We start from the raw sequence: 16,334 nt of genomic DNA on the forward strand, positions 1-16,334 counted from the left end.
AGAAAAAAATACTGCCTACCTAAATTTGATATCTAGTGGAATTATCTTTCAAGAGTTGAGAAATAAAGACTTTCTGAGGACACGAGGGGAAGATGGCTGAAGAGTGAGACGCGGAGATCACCTTCCTCCCAACAGATACACCAGAAATACATCTACACGTGGAACAATTCCTACAGAACACCTACTGAACACTGGCAGAAAACCTCAGACCTCCCAAAAGGCAAAAAACCGCCACGTAACAGGGTAGGGCAAAAGAAAAAAGAATAAACAGAGACAAAAGAATAGGGACAGGACCTGCACCAGTGGGAGGGAGCTGTGAAGGAGGAAAGGTTTCCACACACTAGGAAGCCCCTTCGTGGGCGGAGACTGCGGGTGGCAGAGGGGGAAAGGTTCAGGGCCGCGGAGGAGAGTGTAGCCACAGGGGTGCACAGGGCAAAGCGGAGAGATTCCCGCACAGAGGATCGGTGCCGACCAGCACTCCCCAGCCCGAGAGGCTTGTCTGCTCACCTGCCAGGGCGGACGGGGCTGGGAGCTGAGGCTCGGGCTTCAGTAGGAGCGCAGTGAGAAGACTGGGGTTGGCGGCGTGAACACAGCCTGCAGGGGGTTAGTGCACCACGGCTGGCCGGAAGGGAGTCCGGGGAAAAGTCTGGACCTGCCGAAGAGGCAAGAGATATTTTCTTCCCTTTTTGTTTCCTGGTGCACAAGGAAAGGGGATTAAGAGCGCTGCTTAAAGGAGCTCCAGAGATAGGCGCGAGCCGTGGCTAAAAGTGCGGAACCCAGAGACGGGCATGAGACGCTAAGGCTGCTGCTGCCGCCACCAAGAAGCCTGTGTGCGAGCACAGGTCACTCTCCACACCCCCCTTCCGGGGAGCCTGTGCAGCCCACCACTGCCAGGGTCCTCAGATCGACGGACAACTCCTCCGGGAGAACGCATGGCGCGCCTCAGGCTGGTGCAACGTCATGCTGGCCTCTGCCGCCGCAGGCTCGCCCCGCACTCCATACCCTTCCCTCCCCCCGGCCTGAGTGAGCCAGAGTCCCCGAAGCAGCTGCTCCTATAACCCCGTCCTGTCTGAGTGAACAACAGACTCCCTCCGGCGACCTACACGCAGAGGTGGGGCCAAATCCAAAGCTGAGTCCCAGGAGCTTTGCGAACAAAGAAGAGAAAGGGAAATCCCTCCCAGCATCCTCAGGAGCAGCGCATTAAAGCTCCACAATCAACTTGATGTACCTGCATCTGTGGAATACCTGAATAGACAACGAATCATCCCAAATTGAGGAGGTGGACTTTGAGAGCAAGATTTATGATTTTTTCCACTTTTCCTCTTTTTGTCAGTGTGTATGTGTATGCTTCTGTGTGACATTTTGTCTGTACAGCTTTCCTTCCACCATTTGCCCTAGGGTTCTATCTGTCCATCTTTTTTAAAAAAAATTTTTTTTCTTAATAATTATATTTTATTTTAATAATTTTATTGTATCTTACTTTATTTTATTTTATCTTCTTTCTTTCTTTCCTTCATTCCCTCCTTCCTTCCTCCCTCCCTCCTTCTCTCTCTCTCTCTCTCTCTCTCTCTCTCTCTCTTTCTTTCTTTCTTCTTTTTCTCCCTTTTATTCTGAGCGGAGCGGATGAAAGGTTCTTGGTGCTACAGCCAGGAGTCACTGCTGTGCCACTGAGGTGGGAGAGCCAACTTCAGGACACTGGTCCACAAGTGACCTCGCAGCTCCACATAATATCAAACAGCGAAAATCTCCCAGGGATCTCCTTCTCAACACCAGCAGCCAGCTTCACTCAACGACCAGCAAGCTACAGTGCTGGACAACCTATGCCAAACAACTAGCAACATAGGAACACAACCCCACCCATTAGCAGTGAGGCTGCCTAAAATCATGATAAGTCCACAGACACCCCAGAACATACCACCAGATGTGGACCTGCCCACTAGAGAGACAAGATCCAGCCTCATCCACCAGAACACAGGCACTACTACCCTCCACCAGGAAGCCTACACAATCCACTGAAACAACCTTAGCCACTGGGGACAGACACCAAAAACAACGGGAACTACGAACCTGCAGCCTGCAAAAAGGAGACCCCAAACACAGTAAGATAAGCAAAATGAGACGAAAGAAAAACACACAGCAGATGAAGGAGCAAGATAAAAACCCACCAGACCTAACAAATGAAGAGGAAATAGGCAGTCTACCTGAAAAAGAATTCAGAATAATGATAGTAAAGACGATCCAAAATCTTGGAAACAGAATAGACAAAATGCAGGAAACATTTAACAAGGACCTAGAAGAACTAAAGATGAAACAAGCAACAATGAACAACACAATAAATGAAATTAAAAATACTCTAGGGCTTCCCTGGTGGCACAGTGGTTGAGAGTCCGCCTGCCGATGCAGGGGACACGGGTTCGTGCCCCGGTCGGGAAAATCCCACATGCAGCGGAGTGGCTAGGCCCGTGAGCCAGGGCCACTGAGCCTGCGTGTCCGGAGCCTGTGATCCACAACGGGAGAGGCCACAACAGTGAGAGGCTCGCGTACCGCAAAAAAAAAAAAAAAAAAAATACTCTAGATTGGATCAATAGCAGAATAACTGAGGCAGAAGAACGGATAAGTGACCGGGAAGATAAAATAGCGGAAATGACTACTGCAGAGCAGAATAAAGAAAAAAGAATGAAAAGAACTGAGGACAGTCTCAGAGACCTCTGGGACAACATTAAATGCAGCAACATTCGAATTATATGGGTTCCAGAAGAAAAAGAGAAAAGGAAAGGGACTAAGAAAATATTTGAAGAGATTATAGTTGAAAACTTCCCTAATATGGGAAAGGAAATATTAATCAAGTCCAGGAAGCACAGAGAGTCCCATACAGGATAAATCCAAGGAGAAATATGCCAAGACACATATTAATCAAACTCTCCAAAATTAAACACAAAGAAAACATATTAAAAGCAGCAAGGGAAAAACAACAAATAACACACAAGGGAATCCCCATAAGCTTAACAGCTGATCTTTCAGCAGAAACTCTGCAAGCCAGAAGGGACTGGCAGGACATATTTAAAGTGATGAAGGAGAAAAACCTGCAACAAAGATTACTCTACCCAGCAAGGATCTCATTCAGATTTGATGGAGAAATTAAAACCTTTACAGACAAGCAAAAGCTGAGAGAGTTCAGCACCACCAAACCAGCTTTACAACAAATGCTAAAGGAACTTCTGTACGTAAGAAACACAAGAGAAGGAAAAGACACAGATTGGCTGATTGGATACAAAAACAAGACTGTCTTTGTATCTATTTGCTGTCTACAAGAGACCTACTTCAGACCTAGAGACACATACAGACTGAAAGTGAGGGGATGGAAAAAGATATTCCACGCAAATGGAAGCCAAAAGAAAGCTGGAGTAGCAATTCTCATATCAGACAAAATGGACTTTAAAATAAAGACTATTAGAAGAGACAAAGAAGGACACTACATAATGATCAAGGAATCAATCCAAGAAGAAGATATAACAATTGTAAATATTTATGCACCCAACATAGGAGCACCTCAATACATAAGGCAAATACTAACAGCCATAAAAAGGGAAATCGACAGTAACACATTCATAGTAGGGGACTTTAACACCCCACTTTCACCAATGGACATATCATCCAAAATGAAAATAAATAAGGAAACACAAACTTTAAACGATACATTAAACAAGATGGACTTAATTGATATTTATAAGACATTCCATCCAAAAACAGCAGAATACACATTTTTCTCAAGTGTTCATGGAACATTCTCCAGAATAGATCATATCTTGGGTCACAAATCAAGCCTTGCTAAATTTAAGAAAATTGAAATTGTATCAAGTATCTTTTCCAACCACAACGCTATGACTCTAGATATCAATTACAGGAAAAGATCTGTAAAAAATACAAACACAGGGAGGCTAAACAATACACAACTTAATAATGAAGTGATCACTGAAGAAATCAAAGAGGAAATTAAAAAATACCTAGAAACAAATGACAATGGAGGCACGATGACCCAAAACCTATAGGATGCAGCAAAAGCAGTTCTAAGTGGGAAGTTTATAGCAATACAATCCTACCTTAAGAAACAGGAAACATCTCGAATAAACAACCTAAACTTGCACCTAAAGCAATTACCGAAAGGTGAACAAAAAAACCCCAAAGTTAGCAGAAGGAAAGAAATCATAAAGATAAGAGCAGAAATAAATGAAAAAGAAATGGAGGAAATGATAGCAAAGATCAATAAAACTAAAAGCTGGTACTTTGAGAAGGTAAACAAAATAGATAAACCAGTAGCCAGACTCATCAAGAAAAAAAGGGAGAAGACTCAAATCAATAGAATTAGAAATGAAAAAGGAGAAGTAACAACTGACACTGCAGAAATACAAAAGATCATGAGAGATTACTACAAGCAACTCTATGCCAATAAAATGGACAACCTGGAAGAAATGGACAAATTCTTAGTAATGCACAACCTGCCGAGACTGAATCAGGAAGAAATAGAAAATATGAACAGACCAATCACAAGCACTGAAATTGAAACTGTGATTAAAAATCTTCCAACAAACAAAAGCCCAGGCCCAGATGGCTTCACACGCGAATTGTATCAAACATTTAGAGAAGAGCTAACACCTATCCTTCTCAAACTCTTCCAAAATATAGCAGAGGGAGGAACACTCCCAAACTCATTCACGAGGCCACCATCACCTTGATACCAAAACCAGACAATGATGTAACAAAGAAAGAAAACCAAGGCCAATATCACTGATGAACATAGATGCAAAAATCCTCAACAATATACTAGCAAACCGAATCCAACAGCACATTAAAAGGATCATACACCATGATCAAGTGGGGTTTATTCCAGGAATGCAAGGATTCTTCAATATAGGCAAATCAATCAATGTGATACACCACATTAACAAATCGAAGAAGAAAAACCATATGATCATCTCAAAAGATGCAGAGAAAGCTTTTGACAAAATTCAACACCCATTTATGATAAAAACCCTGAAGAAAATAGGCGTAGAGGGAACTTTCCTCAACATAATAAAGGCCATATATGACAAACCCACAGCCAACATCGTCCTCAATGGTGAAAAACTGAAAGCATTTCCACTAAGATCAGGAACAAGACAAGGCTGCCCACTCTCACCACTGTTATTCTTCATAGTTTTGGAAGTTTTAGCCACAGCAATCAGAGAAGAAAAGGAAATAAAAGGAATCCAAATCAGAAAAGAAGAAGTAAAGCTGTCACTCTTTGCAGATGACATGATACTATACATAGAGAATCCTAAAGATGCTACCAGAAAACTACTAGAGCTAATCAATGAATTTGGTAAAGTAGCAGGATACAAAATTAATGCACAGAAATCTGTGGCATTCCCATACACTAAGGATGAAAAATCTGAAAGTGAAATCAAGAAAACACTCCCATTTACCACTGCAACAAAAAGAATAAAATATCTAGGAATAAATCTATCAAAGGAGACAAAAGACCTGTATGCAGAAAATTATAAGACACTGAAGAAAGAAATTAAAAATGATACAAATAGATGGAGAGATATACCATGTGCTTGGATTGGAAGAATCAACGTTGTGAAAATGACTCTACTACCAAAGTATTCTACAGATTCAATGCAATTCCTATCAAACTACCACTGGCATTTTCCACAGAACTAGAAGAAAAAATTTCACAATTTGCATGGAAACACAAAAGATCCTGAATAGCCAAAGCAATCTTGAGAACGAAAAATGGAGCTGGAGGAATCAGGTTCCCTGACTTCAGACTATACTACAAAACTACAGTAATCAAGATAGTATGGTACTGGCACAAAAATAGAAAGATAGATCAATGGAACAGGATAGAAAGCTCAGAGATAAACCCACGCACATATGGTCACCTTATCTTTGATAAAGGAGGCAGGAATGTACAGTGGAGAAAGGACAGCCTCTTCAATAAGTGGTACTGGGAAAACTGGACAGGTACATGTAAAAGTATGAGATTAGATCACTCCCTAACACCATACACAAAAATAAGCTCAAGATGGATTAAAGACCTAAATGTAAGGCCAGAAACAATCAAACTCTTAGAGGAAAACATAGGCAGAACACTCTATGACATAAATCACAGCAAGATCCTTTTTGACCCACCTCCCAGAGAAATGGAAATAAAAACAAAAATAAACAAATGGGACCTAATGAAACTTCAAACCTTTTGCACAACGAAGGAAACCATAAACAAGACCAAAAGACAACCATCAGAATGGGAGAAAATATTTGCAAATGAAGCAACTGGCAAAGGATTAATCTCCAATATTTATAAGCAGCTCATGCAGCTCAATAACAAAAAAACAAACAACCCAATCCAAAAAATGGGCAGAAGATCTATATAGACATTTCTCCGAAGAAGATATACAGTTTGCCAACAAACACATGAAAGAATGCTCAACATCATTAATCATTAGAGTAATGCAAATCAAAACTACAATGAGATATCATCTCTCACCAGTCAGAATGGCCATCATCAAAAAATCTACAAACAATAAATGCTGGAGAGGGTGTGGAGAAAACGAACACTCTCGCACTGCTGGTAGGAATGTGAATTTTTACAGCCACTATGGAGAACAGTATGGAAGTTCCTTAAAAAGCTACCAGTAGAACTACCATACGACCCAGCAATCCCACTACTGGGCATATACCCTGAGAAAACCCATAATTCAAAAAGAGTCATGTACCAAAATGTTCATTGCAGCTCTATTTACAATAGCCCGGAGATGGAAACAACCTAAGTGTCCATCATTGGATGAATGGATAAAGAAGATGTGGCACATATATACAATGGAGTATTACTCAGCCATAAAAAGAGAAGAAATTGAGCTATTTGTAATGAGGTGGATGGAGCTAGAGTCTGTCATACAGAGTGAAGGAAGTCAGAAAGAGAAAGACAAATACCGTATGCTAACACATACATATGGAATTTAAGAAAAAAAAGTCATGAAGAACCTAGGGGTAAGACAGTAATAAAGACACAGACCTACTACAGAATGGACTTGAGGATGTGGGGAGGGGAAAGGGTAAGCTGGGACAAAGCGAGAGAGTGGCATGGACATATATACACTACCAAACATAAGGTAGATAGCTAGTGGGAAGCAGCCGCATAGCACAGGGAGATCAGCTCGGTGGTTTGTGATCACCTAGATCGGTGGGATAGGAAGGGTGGGAGGGAGGGAGATGCAAGAGGGAAGAGATATGGGAACATATGTATATGTATAACTGATTCACTTTGTTATAAAGCAGAAACTAACACACCATTGTAAAGCAATTATACTCCAATAAAATGTAAAAAAAAAAAAATTTCTGAAACAAAAACTGAGGGAATTTGTCATCAAGAGACCTGCCTTGCAAGAAATTTTAAAAGAAGTTCTTCAGAGAAAAGAAAATAATATAGCTCATGATGACATATTTAAGATCATTTAAAAATAAAAATGGAGTAACTATTGTTCAGGCATCCAAAATGGATCCAGGTGGCTATTACGGATATGGTTTCAGACATGTTCCTGCATCACTGAGAATCTGAATTTTCTGAAGTGTATCAAACTCAGGGACACCACCAACCATTTTCAAAACAACATCTGCTAGCAGCTGCCAGCTGCAACCTTATGGTCTCAAGGTCTCCCCCTGTAAAATATGCAACCATTTTTGGTCCCCAAATAACCCTTGCTTATCAAGCACCCTTAGTTCTTGACAGCTCCCATCCTAATTCTTGACAAACAACTATGTAACTTTATGGTTTTACCTCCATTTTCCATTTACTCAATTCAAGTACTTCTTGAATACGTGTCTCCCAGGCTATAGTCCTCAGCTTGGCTTGAATAAAACTCTCTTCTGTTCCTTATTATAGATTGTTTACTGATTATTTGTGTTGACACACAGAAACTTGGATCTACATAAAGAAGGACTGTTTGAAAAGGAATACATGAAGGTAAAATAAAATATTTTATTTTTCTTATTCATAATTAATAGATAATCTGTTCAAAATTATAATAACAATGTATTTGGTGGTTATAGGTTATGGGTAAGTGATATTAATGACAACAGTGTCTTAAGGGATGGGAAAAAGGGATGGGGAATACTCTATTTATAAGGTACTTGCACTATGTGTGATGTGGTATAGTGTTATCTGAAATTCACTTGGATTAGTTGTAAATTTATATTGCAGACTCTAGGGCAACCATTGAGAATGGTAAAAAAAAATAAATAAATAACTGTTATGCTAAAAGAGGAGATAAATGGCATAAAATGAAATGATCAATTAAAATTAGAGAAATGGAAAAACAGAGGAAATAAAAAAGTGGAACAAAGAACAAGGGCAGTGAACAAAAAATAATAAATATGATAGATATTAATCCAAATATAGCAATAATCATTTTAAATGTCAATGATATAAATATAGCAATTAAAGGACTGAGACTGTCAGACTGTCAGGGTGGATAAATAAACACAGTCCAACTGTTATCTATAAGAAACTTACTTTAAGTATAAAGATGCAGACAGATTAAATGCAAAGGCATAGAGAAAAATACATCATATTATCAATAATCAAAGGACCCTGTAATAGTTATATTAATTCCAGACAAAGCAGATGTAAGAGCAAGGAAAATTATCAGGAATAAAGACAGGCATTACATAACCACAAAGGGGTCAATTTTCCAGGAAGACATCGCAATCCTTGATACGCATGCACCTATCAATACAGCATCAAAATATGTGAGGCAAAAACTGATAGAACTGCAAAAAAAGAATAGATGAATCTGCTATTATAGTTGGAGACTTCAACACCCCTCTATCAGTAATGGACAGATACAGTAGGCAGAAAGTCAGTAAGAACAGAGTTGAACTGAACAGAACCACCAATCAACTGAATTATCATTGACATTTATAGAATACTTCATCCAACAATAGCAGAATACACATTCTTCTCAAGATTATACAGAACATTCACCAAGACAGACCACATTTCTGGGCTGTAAAACACACCTTAACAAACCTAAAAGAATAGAAATTATACAAAATATGCTCTCAAGACACAATGGAATTAAACTACAAATCAAAAACAGAAAGATGGCTGGGGAACCCCCAAATACTAGAGGATTAAAGAGAACATTTCTAAATAATACATAGGCAAAGAAGAAATCTCAAGAGAAATTAAACACTGAATTAAATCAGAATGAAAATGTAACTTATTAAAATTTGTGGGATTCAGTAAAAGCAGTGCTTAGAGGGAAGTTTATGGCACAGAATTCACATATTCGAAAGGAAGAATTATCTAAAATCAGTAACCTAAACTTCCACCATAGAATACTAGAAGAAGATCAAATTAAATCCAAAGTAAGCCCAACGAAAATAATGAAAATTAGACTTGAAAGCAATAAAATTAGAAACAGAAAATCAATAGAGAAAATAACTGAAACCAAAAGCTGGTTCTTTGAAAAGTTCAATAAAATCGATAAACCTTTAGACAGGTTAACTAAGGAAAAGGAGGGATGGGGGAGAGGGAGGAGAGAGAGAAAGAGAGTGGGAGAGAGAAAAAGATATATATAGATATAGATATAGGTATAGATATAGATATATATATAGAGAGAGAGAGAGAGGGAGAGAGGGAAAAAACACAAAGCACTAATATCAGTAATGAAAGAGAAGTCATCACTACCACTAATGATGCCCATGAACCCCAAGGATAATAAAATATTATAAACAAGCCTATACCCACAAATTTGTTAACTTATATGAATGGACCAAGTCCTTAAAAGACACAATCTCCTAAAACTCACCCAAGAAGAAATCTATAATCTGAATAGATCTATTATCTATTAAAGAAATTTAATTAATAAGTAATAACCTACCAAAGCAGAAAACATCAGGCCCAGATGGGTTTCATTCTACCAAAAATTCAAGGAAAAAATAATATCAATTCTTGACAATCCATTTCTAAAAATCAAAGCAGAGGACATATTTCCCAACTCATTATATGAGACCAGCATTATCCTAACACTAAATCTAGACAAAAACTTAGTCTTTATGAAAAAAGACTAAGTCCAATATCTCTCATGAACATGTATGCAAAAATTCTCAAGAAACTATTAGCAAATAATATCCAACAACGTATAAAAAATATTAGCAAATAATATCCAACAGTATACTTGGCTATACATATCATATAGCCAAGTATAATTTATTCCAGGTATGCAAAGAGGGTTCAACATTTGTCAATCAATTAATGTAATCTATCCTATTAACAGACTAAGTAAAAAAAAATAATATAATCATACCTATATATGCAGAAAAAGCACTTGACAAAAACCAACACCTATGATGATAAAAATTCTCAGCAAACTGGGAATAGAGGAGGACTTCTTCAACTTGATAAAGAATATCTACAAAAACCTACAGTTAGCATCATACTTAATGGTGAGAAACTAGATGCTGTCCTGCTAAGATCAGGAGTGAGGCAAGAATGTTCCTTCTCACTACTCCTACTGGACAGCATACTGGAAGTCCTAGATAATGCAGTAAGGCAAGAAAAGGAAATAAAAGGTGTACTTACTGGAAAGGAAGATATAAAACTGCCTTTTTTGCAAATTATACGCTTGTCAACATAGATAATTCCAAAGGATCAACAAGAGCAATAATAACCAAAAAGAAAAAAAAAACCCTCCTGGAACAAATAAGAAATTATAACAAGGTTATAGGATACAAGGTTAATATACAAAACTCAACTGCTTTCTTGTATAACAACAATGAATAATTAGAATTTGAAAATAAAAACACAATACATTTATATTAGCACCAATAATATGTAAAATCCTTAAGTGTCAGTCTAACAAAATATATACAAGACCAATATGAGAAAAAGTACAAAACTCTGATGAAAGAAATCAAAGAAGTTTTAAATATATGGAGAAATATTCCATGTACCTGAATAGAAAGACTCAATATCATCAAGATGTTAGTTCTTCCCAAATTGTTTATACATTATAAGCATTTCCAGTCAAAATCCTGGCAAATTATTCTGTAAATATCCACAAACTGATTCTAAAGTTTATATAGAAAGGCAAAAGCTCCAGAAGACTCAAGACAATATTAAATACAAAGAAATTCAGAGGACTGACACTACTCAACTTCAAGACTTACTATAACGCTTCAGTATTTAAGACAGTGTGTTATTGGCAAAGAATACATAAATAGAAGAATGGAATAAAGATACAGGGCCCAGAAGTAGATCCACACAAATACAGTCAATTGATGTTCAACAAAGAAGCAAAGGCGATTCGATATAGAAAAGATAGTCTTTTTAACAAATGGTGCTAGAACAAATGGACATTCACATGTAGAAAAATGAATCCAGACACAGACCACAAGATTTTCACAAATATTAACTCAAAATGGATCACAGACCTAAATGTAAAATGCAAAACTAAAACTTCTGGAAGATAACATAGGAGAAAATCTGCTTGACCTTGGGTTTGGTAATGTTTTTTCCGATATAACACCAAAGAATGATCCATGGAAGAAATATTGACAAATTGGAATTCATTAAGATAAAAAACTACTTCTTTTTTTTTAACATCTATATTAGAGTATAATTGCTTTACAATGGTGTGTTAGTTTCTGCTTTATAACAAAGTAAATCAGGTATACATATACATATGTTCCCATATCTCTTTCCTCCTGCAACTCCCTCCCTCCCACCCGCCCTATCCCACCCCTGTAGGTGGTCACAAAGCACCGAGCTGAACTCCCTGTGCTATGCGGCTGCTTCCCACTAGCTATCTATTTTACATTTGGTAGTGTATATATGTCCATGACACTTTCTCACTTTGTCCCAGCTTACCCTTCCCCCTCCCCGTATCCTCAAGTCCATTCTCCAGTAGGACTGCATCTTTATTCCTGTCTTGCCCCTAGGTTCTTCTGACCATTTTTTTTCTTTTTTTAGATTCCATATATATGTGTTAGCACACGGTATTTGTTTATCTCTTTCTGACTTACTTGACTCTGCATGACAGTCTCTCGGTCCATCCACCTCACTACAAATAACTCAGTTTCGTTTCTTTTTCTGGCTGAGTAATATTCCATTGTATATATGTGCCACATCTTCTTCATCCATTCATCTGTTGATGTACACTTAGGTTGCTTCCATGTCCTGGCTATTGTAAATAGAGCTGCAATGAACATTTTGGTACATGACTCTTTTTGAATTATGGTTTTCTCAGGGTATATGCCCAGTAGTGGGATTGCTGGGTCGTATGGTAGTTCTATTTTTAGTTTTTTAAGGAACCTCCATACTATTCTCCATAGTGGCTGTACCAATTCACATTGCCACCAACAGTGCAAGAGGGTTCTCTTTTCTCCACACCCTCTCCAGCATTTACTGTTTGTAGATTTTTTGATGATGGCCATTCTGACTGGTGTGAGATGATATCTCATTGTAGTTTTGATTTGCATTTCTCTAATGATTAATGATGTTGAGCATTCTTTCATGTGTTTGTTGGCAAACTGTATATCTTCTTTGGAGAAATGTCTATTTAGGTTTTCTGCCCATTTCTGGATTGGGTTGTTTGTTTTTTTGATAGTGGGCTGCATGAGTTGCCTGTATGTTTTGGAGATTAATCCTTTGCCAGTTGCTTCATTTGAAAATATTTTCTCCCATTCTGATGGTTGTCTTTTTGTCTTGTTTATGGTTTCCTTTGCTGTGCAAAAGGTTTGAAGTTTCATTAGGTCCCATTTGTTTACTTTTGTTTTTATTTCCATTTCTCTAGGAGGTGGGTCAAAAAGGATCTTGTTGTGACTGATGTCATAGAGTGTTCTGCCTACGTTTTCCTCTAAGAGTTTGATGGTGTCTGGCCTTATATTTAGGTGTTTAATCCATTTTGAGTTTATTTTTGTGTATGGTGTTAGGGAGTGTTCTGATTTCATTCTTTTACATGTACCTGTCCAGTTTTCCCAACACCACTTACTGAAAAGGCTGTCTTTTCCCCACTGTATATTGTTGCCTCCTTTATCAAAGATAAGGTGACCACAGGTGCGTGGGTTTATCTCTGGGCTTTCTATCCTGTTCCATTGATCTATATTTCTGTCTTTTTGCCAGTACCATACTGTCTTGATTACTGTAGCTTTGTAGTATAGTCTGAAGTCAGGGAACCTGATTCCTCCAGCTCCGTGTTTCGTTCTCAAGATTGCTTTGGCTATTCGGGGTCTTTTGTGTTTCCATACAAACTGTGAAATTTTTTGTTCTAGTTCTGTGAAAAATACCAGTGGTAGTTTGATAGGGATTGCATTGAATCTGTAGATTGCTTTGGGTAGTAGAGTCATTTTCACAACGTTGATTCTTCCAATCCAAGAACATGGTATATCTCTCCATCTATTTGTATCATCTTTAATTTCTTTCATCAGTGTCTTATAATTTTCTGCATACAGGTCTTTTGTCTCCTTCGGTAGGTTTATTCCTAGATATTTTATTCTTTTTGTTGCAATGGTAAATGGGAGTGTTTTCTTAATTTCACTTTCAGATTTTTCATCATTAGTGTATGGAAATGCAAGAGATTTCTGTGCATTAATTTTGTATCCTGCTACCTTACCAAATTCATTGATTAGCTCTAGTAGTTAAAAAACTACTTCTCTGTGAAAGACACTGTTAAGAGCATGAAAAGACAGGTTAAAGACTAGAAGAAAATATTTTTGAAATACATATCTGATTAAGGACTGGTATCCAAAATATATAAAGAACTCTAAATTCAATAATAAAAAAAATTTTTAAAAATAGACAAAAGATCTGAACAGACACCCCACCAAGGAAGAGAAAGATGGAAAATAAGCATATGAAAAGATGCTAAACAACATATGTTATTAAGGAACTGCAAATTAAAACAAGGTACTACTACACACCTATTAAAATAGCTAAAATCCAAAACACTGATAACACCAAATGTTGGCCAGGGGGTGAAGCAAAAGGAATTCCCATGATAAAGCCACTTTGAAGAGACTTTGGAATTTCTTACAAAACTGAACACAAATTTATCATAATATCCAGGAACAGTGCCCACTGGTATTTAGGCAAATCAGTTGAAAATTACATTCACATAAAATCTGCACCTGAATGTTTACAGCATCTTTATTTATAACTGCTGAAACTTGGAAGTGACAGTAAAATGATCATTGGTTTCCAGGGGTCTGGGGAGAGGAAAGTTGGGATCAGTAGAGACAGTACAAGAGATTCTTAGGGCAGTGAAACTATTGTGTATGATATAGTACAGGTGGATACATGCCATTATACATTTGTCCAAACCCACTGAAGGTACAACACAAAACATGAACTCTAATGCAAACTATGGGCTACAGTAATGTATCAGTATTGGCTCATCCATTGTATCAAATGTATTACACAACTTGTACTAATGCAAGATATGTGTATGAAACTGTGTATGTGTGGAGAGGGAGTGATGAGGAGATACATGGGAGCTCTAGATCTGCTGTTCAATTTTTATATAAACCTAAAATCCCTCTAAAAAGTAAAGTCTATTAATTTGTTGATAAAAAATAGAACATGGTAAAAAAAAAACAAGTAAACTATAGACTGAAAACGTTCTGTGTAATATCCAATATAGGATATTAAGAAACAATGTTTGTACAGAATCACACATATGTATTCAAACAATAATCACCCAACCAAATCATCTGCTTAATCTTTTTGGATTCACAGAGGCAGTCAATGAAAGGCAGAAAATCACTCTTCAATGGACTTGCCAAGTTACATCACATAAATCAGAAAGAAGCATCAAAGATAAAATATGCTCATTTGTGAGTCGAATGGGAAAAAGAAAAAAAAACAATCATCACATTACTTTGCTCTGAAATAGCAGAGGTAGTCTTTGAGCCAGCTGTGGATCCTAAGAAAACAGTAACTGATGCTAATGATCAATTCTAGCAATGAGTATTTCATTGTTTGGTAATTCCAGTACTACTGAAAGGCATCTTAATTTGGAAGAAATTTGGTAATATATCAGTGATTTCATTTAAGACCTTTCAGGAGAAAAGTAAACAGATACTACTTTTAACATATTTCTATGATTTACATCAAGATAAGACCATGTAAAGTAAAACAATTACAAATAATTTTGAAGCCTGAACTATTGTTTTTTGGGTTTTTTTTTTTTTTTTTTTGCGGTACATGGGCCTCTCACTGTTGTGGCCTCTCCTGCTGCGGAGCACAGGCTCCGGACACTCAGGCTCAGCGGCCATGGCTCACGGGCCCAGCCGCTCCGCGGCATGTGGGATCCTCCCGGACCGGGGCACGAACCCGTGTCCCCTGCATTGGCAGGCAGACTCTCAACCAGTGCGCCACCAGAGAAGCCCTAAACTATTGTTTTTAAAAGTTTTAGTCCATTCCCTCTATAGGTTTATAATTCTAATTATTGCTGTGCAAGTTAATATTTTTAATCAAATCAATGCCAAAGAAAACATTCTTGGCATTAACTTATTGGTATTATCACTACTATAAAATATCTACAGTTCAGATGTAAAAGAACCTGCTTAATCATCGAAACAAAGTAAACAAACCAAAAACAATTTTAAAAAACGTAAACATGAAGAACAATAAATATTTACATAATTTATATCCCAAATTTGAGAGTGAACTTGAATTTTTCTCATTATAATAAATGGTTTAGTCTTTTATTACTGTAGTAACAAAAGACCAATTTTTTTATGGAAGGAAAGATTCTTTAAATTCTATAGTGCTTTACAATTTTCAAAAATTTTACACATATGGTTTCATATAATCCCATAATAACCCCGTTTTTCCCCTACCCCTATATTGCCCCTACCCCTTCCTTCTCCCCCACTGGTAACCACTAGTTTGCCTTCCATATGTAGGTGTCTGCTTCTTTTTTGTTTTATTCACTAGTTTGTTGTATTTTTTACATTCCACATATAAGTGATACCATATGGTATTTATTTTTGTCTGACTTATCTCATTTAGCATAATGCCCTCTGAATCCATCCACGTTGCTACAAATAGCAGAATTTCATTCTTTTTTATGGCTGGGCTATATTCCATTATATATATGCACACCACACCTTCTTTATCTATTCATTTGTTGATGGATAGTTATGGCACAAGATCTATTTCTTTAAGTGACATATCGATAGAATAGATATGTGAAAATACATGACTTATCCTATATGGTTGCACTACTACACTAATTACACCAGAGTTCAGAGCACTGCTGGCCTAGACTCTAAAATACTTATACTTA

The 16,334-nt window shown here is 37.4% G+C and overlaps 1 protein-coding gene across 1 annotated transcript in view; it reads right to left on the minus strand.

The window, feature by feature from the left end:
• The window catches only part of THSD7B (thrombospondin type 1 domain containing 7B), a 765,597-nt gene that overhangs the window by 571,128 nt on the left and 178,135 nt on the right, over positions 1 to 16,334 (minus strand). The window lies entirely within an intron of this gene.

The sequence above is a fragment of the Aethalodelphis obliquidens genome, unplaced genomic scaffold (assembly GCF_003676395.1).
Source record: "Aethalodelphis obliquidens isolate GAN/ISIS:26980383/991018 unplaced genomic scaffold, ASM367639v1 scaffold2, whole genome shotgun sequence".
Classification (NCBI taxonomy): domain Eukaryota; kingdom Metazoa; phylum Chordata; class Mammalia; order Artiodactyla; family Delphinidae; genus Aethalodelphis; species Aethalodelphis obliquidens.